At 36.2% G+C, this 21,020-nt stretch overlaps 1 long non-coding RNA gene across 1 annotated transcript in view; it reads right to left on the reverse strand.

The window, feature by feature from the left end:
• Positions 1 to 1,662: 1,662 nt before the first annotated feature.
• The window catches only part of LOC121659272, a 19,544-nt gene continuing 186 nt past the window's right edge, over positions 1,663 to 21,020 (reverse strand). Inside the window, exons 2-4 of the long non-coding RNA XR_006014245.1 lie at positions 16,024 to 16,078; positions 15,225 to 15,408; positions 1,663 to 12,834 (exon numbers count right to left, since the gene is read on the reverse strand). This is a non-coding gene — a long non-coding RNA (uncharacterized LOC121659272). The remainder of the gene's footprint in view (positions 12,835 to 15,224; positions 15,409 to 16,023; positions 16,079 to 21,020) is intronic.

The following is a 21,020-nucleotide window of genomic DNA, read 5'->3' on the forward strand; positions in this document are numbered from 1 at the left end:
GCCTTTTCCTGGTCTTAAAATCAAGAGTCATACACGGTTAGAAGGGGAAAAGGGATTTTACTTTGGTGTTTATTTTAAGGATCTTTAGGTGTACACATCCAGGTCATATGCATCAAGATGCACCCCACCGAGTCTCTCTCTTTGTCCCCCCGCCCCCCAACATTGGGTATAACATTATAGGTTTTACTAATTAGCATATCTATCAAAGATTCCCCAATGAGAGGCTCAAGTGAGCCCCCCTCCCCAAGGAACCTTCCCCTGGATGGTTCTGTCTTGGTTTACAGAATGTGCTCTGGAGAGGACCTTGGGGTCTGGGGCACACTGATCCCTAGCTACGAAGCTTCTAAAATGTTGAGTCTCTTAGCTTGACAAACAAGTTCAAGAATGTAGGCAAAAAGCACTAGGAGTACAGAAGTTGTAAAAAGGTATAACGGGTGTAAAAGAAAAGGCAAAAATCTTCATGGCATCACTTACATACTGTCTCTACAATCTTCTCTAACTTGGAATTTTATTATCATATCCAAGGATGTTCTTTCACTGATATTCTCTCAACTATGCAAATCGGTCCTTATACATAAGTCTTCTTAAAATTGAACTTGTGTATCTAGCCTTCTTTTCAGTAGTACTAATATAAATGTCTCAAATGAGATTAGTCTCGCAGAGGGTTTATATCTTTAGGTGACATTAGAGTAGAAAGTAATTAAATAACTTCTCTCTATCTTCCACTCTCCTTTTTTTTTTTGTAGTTTCTTTTCTTGTTTCAGACTTCTCCCCTACCCCATAAAATAACTTCTTAAATGGCAATATCTAGAAAAAGAGTGAAAATAATAATTGTTTAAAATAAGAAATTTCCTCTAAGAGTATTTATTTAACTACACTTAAATTTTTATGCATAACTCTTTCAGGTCCTAGAATTTTTCATGGGAAAACAGCCCAGCCTGATTTGCAGTATGCTCAGTTTTTCTCTAGCACCTCAGCCTTTCAAGAGACTGATAATTTTTGATCTCACATCCCAGCATTTGCAGAACAATTCTCTTAGAGGATGGAAGCTAGAAGGATTCTTTTCATAGCCACAAGCTACACGGCCCATCACTTTACACTTTTCTTCTACTTTATTGATTGTTTTTGCTTCTTGAAATAAACACTTACGGGGCTTCTTTAACTTAATTTTATGCTTTCAGACAGGCAGAAATACAAAACTGAGCAAAAAAGGTCACAGATAATATTCATTAAAATTTAATACCGGCATTTTTTCAGCTCTTCACAGGGGATTTTTATAAGCATAAACAAGGAAATCCTCAATAAGAAGAATCTTTAACTCTGCTTTAATTTCTTCCTATAGTAGTTTATGAAATCTAGAATGTTTAATAATTATCTGGTAGTAGAAAAGCTATGCATATTTTTAATGTGCTGGTTTAGTGTATATTAAGATGCTGATAAATAGCAGGTTGCAGCTAGTTAGGTTTGTTAGTCATTCTGCTCTTAAAGCATCAAAGTATTTCTTATATAAAAATTGTGAGGAATGTTTTTCAACATAGGAAAGAAACAGAGAAATTAAACATGTAAAGTTGCCAAATCTAATTGAAATAACAAAAGATTCAGAAACCAGATAATGCAAACTAGCTTTTAACAAAGTGATTTGAACATGCTAACACCATCAAGTAATTTGGGTAATATTTTATTTTGATAAATATACTTTACATCCTCAAATAGTAACAAGTTTTGGTATGAGAGTACATAATGAAATGCAAAACTAATTTTTGTTTCAAATTGAAATTACTCCATGTTAGTTGAATAAATAGCACTAAACACAGAAACATAAGGTGGGAGAATATAGTATTAAATACAGTTACAGACATTAAAATTTTCAAAGGCACCATCTCACTATTATATGTATGCTTGTAGAACATGCAAAAGGAAACATTAAACTTATGGAGATGGTAAAGTTAGGAATTTATCTCTATAAATGGAGGGGCATGTATTCCTTGACAAAGTAAAAATAAATATCTGTTTACTTCATTTAATGTACCTTTTCCCCAGACACTCATTTGTACCTTATTGCTGAGAAAGGCATATATATACATGACTAGTTCTTGAATAGTTAAAATACAGTAACTTTGGTCTTCTTATATTTCTCAGCAAATCTAAGCTATAAGCTTAGAAGAAAAATTGGGAACTGTTGCAGGCCTAGTAGAGATAAAGAAAGCAGATCTGCATCATCTATGTAAAATAAGAAAATAATACTAGATATTAAGGAGCTGTAGATAGAAATAAAACAAGAAATACCTCATAATATTTCTACTTATATGCTGTTCAGCTTCAATTTCTATATAAATTATAAAAAATCTGCATCAGGTAGCTACAGATCTGGAAACATGCATCATTGAAGAGTCAGTCAGGAACTAAATTTATAATAATATACCTAATGGGTTTCAGCCTCCAAAGCCTTCATGTATTTGGACCTTAAAACTTACCACAGACAAAGTCCTGTCAGTACAACAACCTTAAATTAAATATGTTTTATGATGTGGTTGGTTGGCCCTCGCTGGATACAAGGTGCCCACCAAACCCATTCTATTTCTCCCATCCTCAGCTGGTCAGGGGAGAGAAAATAAAACTAAAGGCTCATGGGTCAAGAAAAGTGCAAGGAGAGATTACTCACCAGTTACTGTCATGAGCAAAACAGACTTGACTTGGGGAGTTAATTTAATTTATTACCAAGCAAATCAGAGTAGGATAACGAGAAATAAATGTTTAAAACATTTCTTCTCCCAACATCCACCTTCTTACTTTACTCGTTAAATTCTCTACCTCCTTGCCCCTGGCTGCACAGGAAATGTGGGTTGCAATCAGTTCAACACATGCTGTCTCTGCCACTTCTTTCTCCTCAGGAAGAGGGCTCCTCATACTCTTTCCCTGCTCAAGTGTGGCATCCCTCCCATGGGAGACAGTTTTCTGTGACTTCCTCTGAATCCTTGCCATGGACTTCAGTTCTTCATGAACTGCTTCAGTGTGGATGCCTTCCATGGAGTCGCAAATCCTGCCAGCAAACCTGCTCCAGTGTGGGCTCCTCTCTCCACAGGATCACAGGTCCAGCCAGGAGCCTGCTCCAGCATGGGCTTCCCACAGGCTACACAGCCTCCACCTTTGGGCAGCCACCTGCTCTTTTGTGGCATCATCCAGGGGCTGCAAGTGGATCTCTGCTGCCCTGTGGACCTTCATGGTCTGCAGGGTCACAGCTGCCTCACCAGGGTCTTCACCAGGCTGCAAAGGAGTCTCTGCTCCAGTGCATGGATCATGTCCTCCCCCTCCTTCTGCACTGACCTTGGTGCCTACAGGAGTTGTTCGTCTCAAAATTCTGACTCCTCTCTTCTATGGCTGCAATTGGTTGCATGGAACATTTTTTTCCATTCTAAATTATGTTATCCCAGAGTCACTATAACCATTATTGGTGGGCTCAGCCTTGGCCAGAGGTGGGTCTGTGTTGGAGTTGTCTGGCATTGGCTCCATTGGATGGGGAAAACTTCTTGTAGCTTTTCAGAGAGTCCATTCCTGCATCCCCCTGCTACCAAAACCTTGCCACATCAACTCAATACACACCATCACAGTGTTCCCAGGTGAACTAAAACAGTTCATTCAGATAGTATGCACACACATATACATGTTTCTTTTTGTGTGCTTGTGCTCATGAGCAAGTTATTGTTCCATTGGCTTCCAAAAGAACTGAAAAGAAGATCTTAACTCATTAATTTTTTTTTCTGTGATTTCATTCTTCAACATATGTATTCTTCAAAATATTTATGTGTGACATTTATCCAAACTCTTTATGAAACTACCCATCTGAATTTTCCCTACTTGGACTTTGATCTTTTATCTGCAGGCTGCTTTTTTGCTGAAATTTCATGATTGTCTGCTTTTGAGTTAAGTTATCTTACTTACATAAACAAGACTACATGAAAAAAAAGAAAATTAGGAAATCTCTAGATGTTTTGACGACATAAGTGAGATGATCTCTTCCGGGAGAAATTAATCTTTGCTATCTTGTGAAGTATTTTCAGTGAAAGTGTAGAGACTCCAGACTGAGGTATTCCCCATATAGTACTGAAAAGAGAATAGAAATAATTTCAAGAAGTGAGAAAAAAGGCGTAAAAAGTAAGAAGCTATGATTTGTAAGAAAGCTTGTAACCATGAAATATCCAAAACTGAAGAGAGCCATGAATAAAGTATTAAGACTGGTCAGCAGTGTTAAGTAAGGCAAAGACAGTGTTTAGGAGCACAGTGGTCCAAAGAGAATACATCATAAACCAGTTCTGGTAAAACTGCTTTTTAGGATTTTTGTGCTAAATTTGGAATTGCTCTATTTTTTACTGTAATATAGAACTTCAGATTTTCCATCCTAACTTCCACACCATTTTCCACATTGTCATCATTGCAGCCATTGCCATGACATTGAACCATACTGTGAACTGTCATGCTTTGTTCTTTCAGCAATATCAGTTTGAGAGGGTATATGAATTATGTTTCACTCAACTGAGAGATAAAAAGTTAGGATTTCTTTCTTCTTTTAACAGCTCTTAAATTATTCATTAAGTGGCCTTCACAATGGTAGCAAGAAGTCTTTTCTTCTGCTGTTTATTTGGATAGAATATGTTCAATTTACGCTTAAGGGTAAAGTAATGTTTTTGTGTAGCTTGGCAGTTGCCAGAAAAAAAGTTACCCTTTTATTTAGCTATCAGTAAAAAGTTCTTATGTTGTTTTGTTGTTGTTGTTGTTTTTCTTTTTTTAATGAGCTTCTTTACTGGTAAGCCTAAAAATTAGAACTAATTCATAGCTGTAGTGGGTTGACCTTGGGAAGACACTAGGTACCCACCAAAGTAATTGCTCTATCACCCACCCTCCTGAACATGATACAGAGAGAAAATATGACAAAAAATTTCTGGGTTGAGATAAGGACAGAGTGATCACACAGAAATTACCATCACAGGCTAAACAGATTCGACTTGGGAAAATTAATTTACTTTATTGCCAATTAAACAGAGTAAGATGATGAGAAATAACAAACCCCCAAAGACCTTTCCTCCCACCCTTCCCTTCCTTCTAAGCTCATCTTCATTCCCATCTCTTCTGCTTCCTTACATTAAATGGTGTGTGGGGAATGGGGATTGCAATCTGTTTATAACATGTTGTCTCTTTATTCCCCCTTCTCGTTTTTAGCTGCTCCAAAGTAGGGTGTCTTCCATAGATATGGCTCTTTATGGAATTCACCAGTGTGGGTCCTTCTCATGAGGCTGCATTTCCTCAAGGACTGTTCCGGCAAAGGTCATTTCCATGGGGTACAATTTTTCAGGGATAGTCTGCTCCAGTGTCATTCCCCCATAGGGTCACAGGACAGAAAACCTGCTTCTGCATGTGCTCCCTGTGGGCACCTACTCCAGCATGAGGTTCTGCATGGGCTGCAGGATGGATATCTGCTCCACCATGAAGGCAACAACGTGCATCACTCTTGTCCTATGGTGCCTGAAGCACCTTCTCCCTTCCTTCTTCACTGACCTTGGCATCCATAGAATCGTTTCTCTCACATCTTCTCACTCCTCTCACAGCTGCTGTTGCACAGAAATTTTTACTCTTTTTTGAATTTGTTATCAAAGAAGAGCAAACAGCATCATTGATTGTCTCAGCTTTGACCAAGAGCATGTCCATCCTGGAGTTGGCTGAATTTAGCTGTGCCTGATAAGGGAACAGCTTCTGAAATTTTCTCACAGAAACCTTTTCTGCCATTCTTTCCACTCCCTCCTACCAAACCTTGCCACATAAACCAAATAAAATAGTTCTGAAAAAAACCTTCATAGAATATTTTCTGATTTTTGACATAAATTCTATAAGGTTTAAACTCTAACTCTCCTTGAGGCATTTTTCTTTACCTTGCTGAATAATTTAAAACATTTTAATTTCAAGGAAAGGTTCTAAAAAATTGTTCAGTGTGATTGTACATATTTGAAAATTAAGATTTATGCAAGAAATAAGAATCTCGCTTTCCTACCCTTTTTAATTCCTGCTGTCCTATTTTAAACTGTCAGGCTTTACCCATTGTTTCTTTGCATGTTGATTTGCAGTAATAATTGTAAATGTGAGGAAAAAAGCCACGACTGGCATAATAAATATATTATATATTTGTTAAGTACATTATGCATTTTTTAAAACCAGTTCAGCCCCAAACTAAAATTGTTTTCTTTGCAATCAGCTCATGCAAAGACATAGGCTATAATTACACAGATGTTACAAATATATCATGGCAAACAATTCTTTATGAGTTTCAGCAGACAAAAAATTAACCAAATAAATCAGATGCACTTTGAAATAAATATGGATTTTACCTACTTTTTTTGTTTATTTGAAATATTTCATTACACCGTGGTGTTTCTAGGGCATGAAAAAATTACCCAAAACTTGGGGAAATGCTTGAGTAAAAGAGGTATCAAGGTATAATGGCTTTGTTATTTCGTATTTCATGGCATAATTTTTTGTTAAAGCCATGAGAGTATCAATATTTTAGCATCCTTTTATTTACCATTTATATACACTCTTGTATATACACAGGAATGAGCAAACTATGTCTTTAACGTATGGACCTCTAGAATATATATTTTCCCTAATACACGATTTGGGCAACAGTTCTAATTTAAATATTGATAACTTAGTAAAATAAATAAATAAATAAATAATATCTGATACAGTATTTACATAATATATATAGTGATAGTCTTTTAATTTTAGGGCTATTGTCTTAATCAGATTAATAAACAATGAATATTCACATTTTCATTTCATTGTATTTTTTACTGATTACCTCAATGCAGCATTTTGGTGTCACAGGTTTTTTTAGTAACAGTGCTTTCTAACTGGACTTCAGAACATTCTTTTCATGTGCAAAACAGCATTTAGTAACAGCCTAATCTGCTTCCTCCTTCCAATATAATATAATAGCTGTAGTATTTAACTTAGTATAAGACAGAATGTGATTTCATTGTATCTCTGAGGTGTAGATTATCAGAGTGAATTATAAGATACTTCTTAGAGTTTATGTGTGAAGAGTGACATATTTATTAAATATTCAATGTTATATCTAATCTTATCCAAATACTGATAAATTTGACCATAATGAAGGCTGTTAGCTCCTTGCAGCTTTTAAAAATTAACTTAAAAGCCTATTGAATTGGTTTTCTTCATGTATCTAAAAATAGATTTAGAAGGATGTCTGGGTAGACAATGGTATTTTACTTCTACCCATGAACTGAATAAGAACCACCTCAGTTCTGAAAACTGCTTGGATTCCTAAAATGTGACTATACTCTTTTATAAGTCCTTCCTACTGTCGAAAGTCCAGAACACTAGTGGCCACTCATGGCTAAACAGATTCAGATTTACATAAATTTTTCTTTAATTAATGTTGAAATTATTAGAACTAAAATTTTAAAATTGTAGAATATTTTAGGTTAGAATAGATCTCCAGAGCTCATTTTATCCAACTCCCTCCTGAAAGCTGACCATGTTAAAGCATGCTGCTAAAGAGCTGTATCCAGTCAAGTTTGGAATAACTCCAAGGATGGAGACTCCATAAACTTTATGAACAACTGTTCCAGCATTTGACCACTCCCTAATACATTTTTGTAATTGTCTGTGTTTTTTCTGGCGTTTGTTGCCTCTTGTCCTATCGCTGTTCACTCTTGAGAAGAGCATCTTATCTTTTCTGTACCCTTTTATCAGATAAGAGTAGGTAACAATGAACGACAATAAGATCCCATCTTGACTTCTGTTTTCCAGTGTTGAACAGACACAGACCCTTCAGATTCCTTATATGTCATTGTGAGGTTGAGTTTTTTAACACCAGTTAACTTCATACACCTTTCATTGTATGCTGTTTACAAATAAATTTAAAATAATCTCTCTATTGTCAGAATGATTCTCTAATTAATGTTCATATTCAGGATTTTACCATCATTACCAAATTACCTAATGAGTAAAAATTTGGTATAGTAGCTCATATCTTCAATGGAATGACAAAATGAGACAGTAACTGTTAATTAGTTAATGTAGGTTGTGCACTCTTTCAGTAATTTTTTCTAATTAATTTTGCTATTTGGGAATTGTGAAGTCTCTTTTAATAATTCTGGTGCAAATAATCCTAACTTTGGAGAGGCATATACATAATTTTTATTAATATTCTTAAAGCTTCTGATAATTGGCTATAAAAATTTAGTGTTTATACATTTGAGAATATTTTGGAATTGTTTGTATGCAGGAAATGCTGATTAGGACACCTACGTATCCATAATTTTCCTATTGTATTCCAGAGTTTGCATCACAAACATTGCTTCATACCTACATATTTGTATGAGGGACTGTTTGAACTGACTGTACTTAAAGTCTCAAGTAAGAGAGACTAGTTGTCTAACATTTATTCTTTAAAATTTAACGACCTCTTATTAGATACTGGACATTAGCATAATGCTATCGTCCACAGAATAGAAAGAAAATAGTCACCTGCTCATCTACTGGGCCTCACATATCTGGCAGTCGATCTCTCATTCAAATGTTAATTCTATTATTTTGACAATTTTCAGACATTAACAAATCAGATGATACAGTTTGGCAGAAGACCACAAAAAGAAAAAAGGAATTCTTAAAAAACCTATATTTTAAATGAGCTCTTGTAAATATAAACTACAATAAGATTGCCTTGCTTACTGTACATATTTCAGCACTTCGTTTTTCTGTCTAAGGATTTGCAAGTTCCTCTGAAACAAAGGCAAAAGCAACTTTAGCTGTCATTAAAAAGTTCCATAGGTGTTCCCATGCCAGGAAATCCAGTGGTTTCCCCTGCTGTCCAAAAAGTAGATACTCTGTGAAAAATTCAATAAATGCTATTAATGAAAAAGGCAACCAATCACATAATCCAAGAATTATCATGTTGAAACTGTTTATCCGAAACAAATTTATTTATTTTTTTAAAGTGTAAAAGTTGGATCACTTAATTTGGATTTTTTGTTATTTATTTTTAACTGAAATAGTTCAATAAGATCATGAGAACAGCTTAGAGGATCAACAAGGTTTTCATACTTGCTAGTCAGATTTTCTGTCAGTTTTTTTCTGCCAGTGTTTTTAAAATTCAGTTTATAAAACTAATAATGAGTCATCTAGGCTAAGTTTTTTGTTCATGTTCTACCTCTAGCTAATGCACATGAATAAACAGCCGTCTGGTAGAACCTTCCAGTTTGTAAGATGGCAGAGCAAAGCCAGACAGACGTTTTTGTAGTTTGTACTACAAGACTTGCTTTTATATGGCCAGATTTGTGGAACATGACTACTGGGTTCAGGATTTTTTCATTAAAAAAAAAAAAAGGACTAGAAGCTGTTGGCCTTTGAAAACAACTTACAAAAAGTGTTATTAGAACTAAGTGTACTGAATCGTTTAGATTGAACAGAGCAGTCATTTAAGTAAAAAAATTCATTTAAATTGAACAGATTTATTTAAGTTCATTTAAATTGAACATTTATTTAAGTCAAAAATTTCAATCATCCTCACTTCTTATTTAGATGCCCAAAGGGACCCATGTCCGCAGGTTCCATAAGCAGGATGTCATGATGAAATTTCTATTAGCAGAAATATCCTTCATTTATGAAAACCTCCACACCAGATCTTTTGAACATGATTTTATGATGTTATATAACTATACTGTACCAAAGAGCACAACTGTCCAAGTATGACAACTATTGAACACCAAAAAGATACAGAAAACATTCCTAATGTGTGTATGTAGAGTAATTGTTATGAACATCTTTTTTTTTGTTCATTTCCCAGAACATTTAATTTATTTATGAAGAGTGTCGGCTAACACTGAAATATGTGGCCCAGCCTCAGCTACAGCCCCACCACTTCCCAGTCAGTCCATGACCCAAAATCCCAGCCTGTCCCCTTCTCCAGGGATGTGCCTGATCCCCAAGAGCTTGGTCTGCCCTGGTGCTCCTGGCTGGAGTTAGGCTCTGCCCTGATGGACCCCTGAGGAGCCCCCACTGCTCCTGGCCCCCGCCCCAGGCTGCTGCTGGCACCCACTGAGTTCTGGCTGCACACAGCAAAGCAGCTTTCACAGAGGGAAAAAAAACAAGGTTGGAGAAAATTATATTGTCTCTGAAGAGCCCTCTAAAAGGAGAGAATAAAATGCTTTGAATAAATTCTGGGTAGTTGTGGTAGTATATAGAACCATTTTCTCCTTCACCAGGATCACAAAGAATGAGAGAAGTCTTTGCTACTGGCAAAGAATGGAACTCTAGGGGAAAAAATCATTAGAAAGACAATAAGTTATTCATTGTGTACAAACATTAAATATCAAACATGAAAAAGTTAATTATGTGTTCAAGTTTTTAACCCAAATTTGCCAGTTCTAGAGCAAATAGAAATCTTTTGTAGTAATCATTCTTCTAGACTGGGAAACCAACATTCGGTGGGACTGGAAAAGCAAAATGAAATAATAATTCAAGGTAATGGAAAATAAATAAAGTAGAAATAAGAAAATATTAACATTGTAGAATATCTTCCCTAATGTGCATACAGGAAAACCAGGTAGCAAATCACTGTTTGTGCATTTGTGAGCAGTGATTTATATAATTAAAAAATTCACTCTTCTGAGCAGTCACTTCACCTAGTATGAGTAAAAGTCTGATATCACAGTCTCTAATTATTACATAGAAGGCTTGTAACTTCTAACAAAAGTTAACTTTTGTTAACTTCTAGATTCTGAATTGAAAGGTCAAAGTCAGGACTACAGGGTAGAAAACATTATCCCAATTTTTTTGTATTAGTGAATTATAATAAAGTTGATATAAGAAAAAAGCGTATTAAAGTTAGTTCTCCAAAAAATAAAACAAACTGAAGAAAGGAGGAATGAATGAAAGAGCTGAGAGAGAGGATGAAACTGTAGAACAAAAATCAGATTATAAGGAAACATTTTCACAGCATTAGTTCATTGACTTGGTAGAAGTGCTGGTTTACCATCTTTTGTAAAATTAGGCGTTATCAGAATTAGCTTTCTTGGAATTAATGCATTTACAGTAGTATCAGCTAAATGAAAAGTGACCAGCAAAGTCAATAACTTCCTTTGGTGTTCAAATATACATTACAAAGTAAATTTCAGCATCATTTTCCTTTGGGAAGGGTAGAATTTTCTCTTGTAATTTACTGATTGACTTTCACAGACCTGTACATAGCTGTCTGCCTGCCACATTTGAGTTCAGAATTTAAATTTCCAAATATTACAATTAATATCTTTAACAATAGTGGCTAATGTAAAATTAAATTTGTACTACTAAAAAGATACTGGGTAGGAAAAATATGTTTATGCTAGGCTAAAGAAAAAGATGTTCTTAAACAAAAATGTAAAACTCAAACTGAAAAATTGGGTGGGTTTTTTGTTTTTAAAACTACAGATGAAACATTGAGCAGAAATTCAAAGAAGCTTGCAGAATATCTCAACAAAGTCATAATTGCACCAGGCAAAGAAAAATATAGCCCGATTTTATTAAAAAACCTATTTAATTTACTATATTATGACTAGGATTTGAAATGATCTTGCTGAAAGATCTACTTCTAATGATTCTTATAACTATTGCCAATCATGAATAGTAAGTAGAAATAATTTATTTTTAAGAAGCAAAAATTAATAAATATTAAATCAAACTTTAGAAGACTTCTTTCATGCTATCCTATAAAGGGATACCTTCTCCAGACAATTATAATAAAAATTAATCCAGTCCACTAAGCTTGATACTTGATTAAATATTTTTAGAAATGCAGAGAAAAGCTCAAAAAATATATTATATTATTTACTGCTGCTTCAGTTCCAAACCTAGCCTCCAATATACTATATATCAAAATCAAACTTCTAATTGTCTAGGTCCAGGGAGAAGACAGTTAAGTATGTACAGGGCATGCCAATTAATGCAACTGCAAAATTTAAGTGAAGAATATAAATCCAAATACTCTGTCATTAAATAATTCAAATTACCTCTCAGTCAAAGTTCAGTGATATACTGTCAGCCAAAGAGCAGCCTCCCTCCTTATCTTTATTTTTTTACTTTGTTTTGCAAAGGCCAATATAGTCTGCCACTTGTAACAAAGCAGCATAAATATTAAGTTTCTCTATTGTTCTCGCTGAAGTGCACTAAAGACCTGCACATACGTGCTAATGTCTGGCCTGCTATATGACCTATAACTTAGATAAAAGAAAAATACATTATATAATAAAAATAATGAGTTATGGAAAAATGCCCAGCTGGAAATTAAGCCCTCCTTCTACCCCTTCAGATGAGAGAAACAAAAGACAGAGCTATTATGAGGCAGAGATATTATGGCTTGAGATAACAATTTACGAGAAACAGCAATGAGATAAGAAAACAAACAGTAACAGAACAATGCAAATAACAACAGTGTATAAAAGAGAGTGATTACATGCAAAAGGCTCACCAAGTCTACTTGACATGACCACAGCTAGTCAAAGAGACAAAGAACAAAGTGGACCCTGGACCCTCCATGCGTATGTTTTTTTCCCCAAGCCTGAGACAATGAAAAACAATTGCAGACAAACCCTTCAGTCAGGACCACCATTACCCCACGGCTCTATTTGCTGCTTGGTCCCTGGAAAAGGACAAAATGGCTGCGGACCACTTCTTCTCAGAAGTGAGAATCCCCTTCTTCTGCACCCCAGCAATGATGCGTGTGGTATAGAATAACAACCTAAGCACGTCCACACAGCTCCAGGCTCTGCCCCCTCTCATTCTGGGCTGAAATTAGAACAAGAATTTAAAGATTGCTTACTTGCATATGTTCTTAAATAACCAATAATTATTGTCATCAGTAGGTCTTTAGTCTTCATTAATTTAACACTAAATGTTGAGTCTCGAAAGAGAAGCAAATATATTTCTAACTGCAAATTGTAAGACTAACAGAATCAAAGAACCTTGTTAATTAAACATAGTCACCTTGTCAATTACAAAGGTAAGCATAAAGCACCCTTGGAGAGTGCAAAAGAGAAGAGAACAGGATCAGTAAGCTTTAGATATTCACAAAAAGCTCTAAACCAATCTGAATAAGCTCTTTGCTAAACTTGAGAAAAAAGAAAAAGCAACCAACCACTAAGCTGTAGGGCTTCTATCATTTCCTTTCCATCCCTGTGACCCTATAGTCTTGTGAAAAACATTCCAAATGTGGATTAGAATCAAACCCATGCAATAAAGATACATATAATACACAGACACAATGGAACCACAGACCGCATTATAAATCTATTTAAATAATTGGAGTAACTCTTGCTAAATAGCAGACCTTACATTAAACTCAGTACTGAAAAACAAACACTGGTTTACACTGAACTTCAAGAAAAATAACTTGGGTAAATATTAATTAAAACTTATTTGTGTACATATTTTCAAATGTGTGAGTGTGTTTAACGAAGTGCATACAAATTCAGGAAAATATCCAGTATAAATGTAGTTTACCTTTGTGTGACATCTTTTGACCATATACACCAAGACAAAGTTGAATCAGGATAATAAAGGTAAGTTATCCAAAAAGCTGATTAATATAATCAAAGAAAATATTAATATATTAATAGTTACTGTCATGGTTTGATACTGGCCCAACTCCAGGCACCCACAAGAGTCACTCGCTCACCCTCCCCTGCCACAGCTGGGCAGAGGAGAGAAAAAAAATTATCGAAGGGTTGATGAGTTGAGATAAGGACCATGAGAAAAACACTTCAAGGGCAAAACAGGCTCAACTTGAAGTTGTAAAGTAAATTTATTACTAACAGAAACAGATGAGGATAATGAGAAGTAAAATAAGCCCTTAAAACACCTTTTTCCCCCCAGCCCCTCCCTCCTTCCCACCACCAGCGCAGGGAGACAGGGATGGGGGTTTTTTGGTCAGTTCATCACTGAGAACTTCCAGTGCTTGGGAAGAGGAGTCCTTTCCCTGTGAGTCCGTGGGTTCCCTCCCACGGGAGACAGTTCTCCATGAACTTCTCCAGTGGGGGTCCACTCTCAGAAGCAGCAGCCACACCACACCTGCTGCAACGTGAATTTACCCTACGGGCACACAGTCCTCCCAAAACTGCTGTGACATGGGTCTCTCTTTCCTCCAAGGACAGGCTGCTCCCACCTTGAAGCAAGGGCACTCTCTCTCCACCGGGTCTCCCACTGGACCACAGCCTCCTCCAGGCATCCACCTGCTCCAGCATGGGCACCTCCCCGATGAGCTGTGGGTGGATCTCTGCATCCCCCGTGGATCCCCATGGGCTGCAGGGGCACAGCTGCCTCACCATGGTCTGCACCACAGCCTGCAGAGGCATCTCGGCTCCGGTGCCTGGAACACCTCCTCCCACTCCTTCTTCACTGACCTTGGTGTTGCCATGTTGTTTCCCTCACATGTTCTCACCTCCTCCCCTTCTCTGACTAGAAGAAAAACTGTGTGCCCTTTTGTTTTGATTTTCTTCTTAAATATGTTAACACCAAGCTCTCTCGCTGGCCCAGTTTTGGCCAGCAGAATGTCCATCTTCAGAGCCATCAGAGATTGGCTCTGCTGGACATGGTGGAAGCTTCCAGGAGCTTCTTACAAGAGCCACTTCTATGGCCTCACTGCTACCAAAAACCAGGCAGCGCAAAACCAATACAGATACAAAGAAAAGACTAATAAGCTGTTTATACACAAGAAGGAGTTAAGGAGGAGGTGTGGGGGGTTAGGGTTTTCTTGTTACACTTCTAGATAAATATGTTTCTGACTGTTTAGTGATAAATAAACTTTTAATATAGCTCTGGATCAAAAGGAAGAATAATGCCAACAGGCTCATAAACAAAATCTTATTAGGTGAAGAACTTACATGAGGTAATCCAGTGTGCCAAATGACAACATTCAGCATTGATATAGTGCTTATATTTCCTACATATAATATTGCATTCAAAATTATACTATGGGTAAAAGAGGATGGCCTTACATGAGTATCAATGAACTTACTGTAAAACTAATGCTAATTATATAATTTATGAACTAATGTCCCTTTCAGCAAAGTTTATCACTGTCATACACAAAAAATCCCTTTTTTCCTCTATTTACCCTTTTTTCTCTGGTGCTATATTTAATCTTAAACTGCCTAAGTCCTGAGGCTGATGGTACCCACCTTACTCCACATGGATACCGGAGGTTCCAGAGTTGGTAATGACAGACATTCTTCACTGGAAGACTGCAGGTTTGATGGAGAGAGATTTCTTCCTTCTCTGTCTTCGATCCGCATAGTGTGACTTTCATATATTTGCTAATGCAGTCTTACTTGCTCTTTCTTCACTGATCCCCTGCACAGATTTCTTAAACATTTATCATATATCATATTCATGAGGATAACCAAACTCCCAAGACACTCAGTCATTACCCGATCGTTAAGCAATTATTTTGACAGCTTAAACAACCTAAACTTAGCTCATGCCAAGACGAGTCTACACAATTCTTCAGGCTTCAATGATGGCAAAAGCCTGTATCTTTTATTACTCATAGCAATGACATATCTCTTGGGCTACAGGGGTACAATTTCAAATACTAGTTAATCCTTCAATATGCCATTTTTTGTTCATCAAAAAACATTATGGTAAAAATAAAAGACACTACTAGATCACCCACAGACACAGAGCATTACTCTGAGAATTTTATGGTATACTTTTGCCTACAGTGCAGAAGACTAGCAGATCTTTGAAACAGCTTTGTTTATAGCACTATTTGAGTGAGTTTGGTGAATTAAAGACATATGAAGTACTTTGAATTGAAAGTTTGTCAAATCAAACTTGACCTTCCTCACAACTGATCTTGAATTTTCAGGTTTCTGGTAACAGATAGCTGTGTGAACTAAAACTGAAGCTTTTGACATAGTCTTACAGTGATGGGATCATATATTTAGATATGCAAATACACATTAAATTTTTACTTACCAGACAGAATGATTTATCCATCCCATCTCCTCTTCCATGTCTTTTAATCTGTGGACTATAGTAAGAAATTAATCATTAGGGATAATAGTCTATCTTATTCTGTGCACAGAAAATTTATTGGAGAAGATAGAAGTTGTATGCTGGCATCTCAGGCATAGTCATTTAGAGCTGAATTACACTTTATTTTCTGTCTCTTCCTTTTACCATCACGGTTTCAATGCTATGGCTGTAATTAGTCTTCTTTTTACTCTTGACAAATTATAGATCATATGAAATCTGATCTCCAAATCAGATAAAAAAATCCTATATAACTTAAACTTTTTTCCCTACAGTTATATATAATTACATTCTCATGACTGACTTCAAGAAGCAAAATTTAACTCAGACACAGAATAAAGCTGTCCTGAGAGTAAGAGTAATTTAGGAATAAGCAGTTTTGTGTGCTTAAAAACCTCCAGATTTACTTTTGCAATAATCTCAGGATTTTGAAACTTAGTATTTCCTGCTTTGTAAGTTACATTATCATGAATAAATAATTTTTTTCCATATTTTTATTTATCTGGATAATTAAGAGTGCTAATTCCTCTTAGGAGTTACAAAATAATTCCAATTCAATATTTTATTCAGGAATGGCTCCTTTATTGTGCTGTGCTGTGCTGTTCCCTTGGAAGATTTCTAGGTTCACTTTGATTTTACAAATATGAACATAAATGATAGTGATAAGCTTCTTATTCACAGCCTGTCCATACATCTCCCTTTTCAAATAATTTTATAGATGATGAATCTCTTTATTGCAGCTGGGGACCTGTGTAAGTTCATTCTGCCATCAGTAAGGTATGAAACTATATGGACTTTCAGAGCCTCTATACATACTCAACTATCCTTTTAATCTTTAGGATCAGAGAAGATAGCTGGCAGAGATCTTAAGAAAACATATTATTAATTTAATTATTTTTGCCAGTAAGCTACTATATTAAGAACTTGTATTCAGCAAACACTAAGATCAGACCAGGAACTGAAAGCTAAATGTTCGGAAAATAGTTGAACAGAGTACTGTAAAGACAGAATAGATATTTAAGACTTTATTTATCAATAAAAGACATAAGCTGTTTGGCTTAAAATGATAAATCAGTTATGCGAGACATAAAGACTGCAGCACATCCAATGTTATCTCCATAGGGAACAATATAATATCTCTGACAATGGCCACTGAGATCACTTGCAGAATTCTATAAAAGGCAGAAATGTGATGATATTTCACCAGAAAGTTTTCTCACCTTCAGCACTTAGTGGATCATGAACATCACAGAGATCTTTTTCCACCAGAAATGCTAAAAGGCTTTTTCCACCTGGAAATGCTAAAGCAATCTTTTCAGAATTCCCTGAAATTGCCTGACTTTTTTAGGGATTTTTTGCTGTTGTCATGGTAACTTTCTTTTTTAAAATATATATTTAAGCCTAAATGAAATTAAAAGTGTGATTTTAGAATATCAGATGTTATTACAGTAGAATATCTCCGCTAAAACATGCTGTGATGTTTCATGATGCTCATTATGGGCAGCACAGTTGGATATTCCTTTGTTTCCTTTATTAAAGTCGTGGTAGAACAAAGCTATTGAAAGAATGATATTTAAAGTGGAGAAAAAGAAATTCAGTCATGTACAAAACCAATTAAATTAGTGTTACGTTACTGAACATGAGAAAGGTACACTGCAGAGCTGCTGTCACCAGTGGATGCGTTTGTGACTATAATTGCATATATTTCCTTATTGTAGATTAGCTACATTACATTGGTGAAGTAAATGGTGAAAAGTGGAAACAGTTAATTCTTCAGAAAATCTCTCCCTAAATCCTTCAGTGAAAACTTCTGCATCTGTCTTGAATGAAGCCCACACAATTTCCCTTTATGGAGGCAGAGAGCAAAAATGCACAGCATCTAGAAACTCAAGAAGTTCTATGGAGGTTCTGTAGTTCAATCCCCTCATGCTGAAAGTAGGGTCAGCTAGAGCAGCTTGCTCAGGAACATGTTCAGTTGGGTTTTGAGTATCTTCAAGGATGAGGACTCAGTGACATGTTCCTGAGCAACCTGTTCCAGTGCTCAACCAATCTTACAGTGAAAAAGTACCCTCTTCATTTAAATTGACTTTCTTGTGTTTCAGTTTGTGCCCATTGCCTCTTGTCCTGTCACAGTGGAATACCACTGAGCAGAGTTTGTGTCCACCTTCTTTACCCTCCAATCAGGTATTTATACATATTTCTCCATGCTTCTCTAAATCCCTTCCTAATCCTAAATAAAATTTAGAAAGCCTGTTGCTAGGTGCTTTTACATGCTATTTTGTTGTTATTTTATAGAAATACCATATGGTTTATTTAAACAACTCTCTCCTTTTGAGCTCAGGGAGTGTTTATAATGTTTAGCAAGTGCCATGAGAAAATTATACTGGTCGCAGGATTAAATCCTATATACTCTTAATTGAATGGTTATTTATATACCTGTTATGTATTTATGTACATTTATGTTTTAGTTGGTAAAATGTTTGCATTAATAATAATAATAATAATAATAAAAGTGCATAAGCATTAAAAGAAATTTCTGTGAAAAGCCTCTGCCATGTTGCCACGTAACGCTGAAAACTCCACATACAGTTAAAAACAACCATGGTTTTTTCCTTCATTTTGAAATAATTTTTCATATTTAGTTATTTCAATTAAACAGATCAACTTTAAAGAACAGTAAGGAGAAGACTACTGACAGCTTATTAAAATATGCAGGTTTTCAAAAATTTTATGGTTGTTTTGTGCTTGGCAAAGTTAAAGATTTAATAAAATTGATTATAGCCATTTGAAGGTGCCATTTTGAAAGTTTTTACTTCGCAGAACTTAGCATTTCATTTGTCTGAAGTTCAATAGACTGCTTTTGTTGACATACATGATGTACTCATTTATTTAAATGCATTAGGAAGTGTATGCAAGTTTACTGAATGCAGGCAAATTCTTACCTATCACCCTCTCTCCACTGAAGTTACTGTCTATTTGTATTTGTATGAATAAGAGCAGAAGGTAAGAAATGGAAAACAAACAGGCTTAAATTTAAACATATAGAATATAATTTTCTGTTTATTACAGAAAAATATGAGCCAAATCTAATTGTTGTTTCTTCATCTTAAAGCAAATAGACTGTATTTTTCATGCAAGTGCTAATTTTTTCCAGACCCTCATCTGTCTGGCACAACCTCATTAATTAAAATGTACAGCAAGATGAGTTAGAAATGGCTGTTTACCTTGCATTACTTGCCAGATAGACGCTAGCAAATATTTTATTTTTTTTTGAAGGGCATACTGGGGAATGGTTAGCCTTTCTAACATTCACAGAAGATAAAGTATGCTTTAATGAGTCACAGTGAGGAGTGAAATCCAACAGATTACATCCTGTCAGTAATTGCCTCCCACTTTAAAAAAGAAACACCAACTCAGAAGTTGCCACTGGCATCATCTGCAAGATTATATTCATGAGAGACTGAGCAAAACAGAGGAGCTAAGACATAATAGGTATATTATAGGTTAATACAAAGACCCTGCACAGCCTGCAGAAGCTTTTTGAAAGCCATTACTTTTCAGAAAGTGGTGTCATGTAGTCACAACATGAAAACTGCAGTTAACAAGCATGATCCACACATTATAATTCTTCATTCTCTGAGTAGCCTCAAGGTGGTGACCAGTGTATATTTCATTACACCTGTATAATAAAGGAATAGCAAAGACACTAAATTGTGTCTCAAGTGAACAGGATACACTCTTGTACACAGATTAAAATTTTGGGCTTGGCTAGAGTTATTCAGGCACGAAAGAGAAGTCCTGCATACATCCTAGGGTACTACCTCATGATCTGTTTCAGCCAAAATAAGGTTGTACTTTTTCCAAAATAGCATTCTCACCTTTCTCAGCTACAATTTTTGCTGCCTCCCTTCAGCCAACACTAGCATCATGGGTGTAGTGGTTTGGTCCAAAATACTCATTACTTACTTATTTACCTTCTGTGAGATAAGAATTAGGAGAAAGCAAAGCAGGCACAAAACTTTAAAGAATATAAAGAAGTTTATTAACAGACCTAAAAGAAAGGGAAAAAAAATCAGACCACACCTTCAGAACACTTCTTCTCCCCCCAGCTTTCTCCCTTCTCCCACTGACAATGTAAAAAGACAACCCTTGAGATGTTCAGTCAGTTTACCACTTCTATGATAATCTTTTTCAGTTCATTTAGGGAGAGGAGTCTCTCTTGCTCATGCTATGGATACTTCTCCACAAGAAGTTCTCTCATGGCTTCAGTATCACAACGATACAGCTGCCCGGGTTGGTTCTCTGCTCGCATGTGAGAGTCCCTTCCCCCGACTTACAGCTTTTCCCACAACTGCTTTCGAGGGTCCAATCTTGAGCTACTGGGGTACCATTTTAAGATTGAGCTGTTCAGAAACAAAGGTTCTCTTCACCCATCTCTGGGAGCATCTTCATCTCTAGAAATAGAGGCCCTCCCCCTTCCCTGGGAGCAAAAGGGTCCTCATCAAATTACAGCTACTGTCATTTGCTTATTTCAGCACAGGTACTTTTGCTCACAAGTGCAGTTTGAACACTCCACTCCCCATGCTTTCATGAAATTACAATGGGTACTCTGATATATCATAGTCCATCACCACCATAGCTTTACAACAGAATTTCAGCTTCTACGCGTCTCCTCTGTCTCCTCCCTCAGGGTTTCAGCTCTTCCTTCTTCACTGACTTTGGTGTCTTTATGGCATTGACTCAGGAGAGAATTGATGTCTGCAGACTTCACCTGTTCTGGAGGAAACTTACAGCACTAAAAGGGTTAATCTCACCCAGGCCCTGCAGCTGGAATTCACTTATCGCTGTTGGTCACATGATCTTTGCTGGGCAGCGGGGCAGCGGTCTCAGACGAGCCCCGGCCGCACCAGGGGCTGCCTGCACAGAGCAGGGCTGTGGGG

The sequence above is a fragment of the Corvus kubaryi genome, unplaced genomic scaffold (assembly GCF_017639235.1).
Source record: "Corvus kubaryi isolate FWS band 111438036 unplaced genomic scaffold, C.kubaryi_AGA036_p1.0 split3-73, whole genome shotgun sequence".
NCBI lineage: Eukaryota > Metazoa > Chordata > Aves > Passeriformes > Corvidae > Corvus > Corvus kubaryi.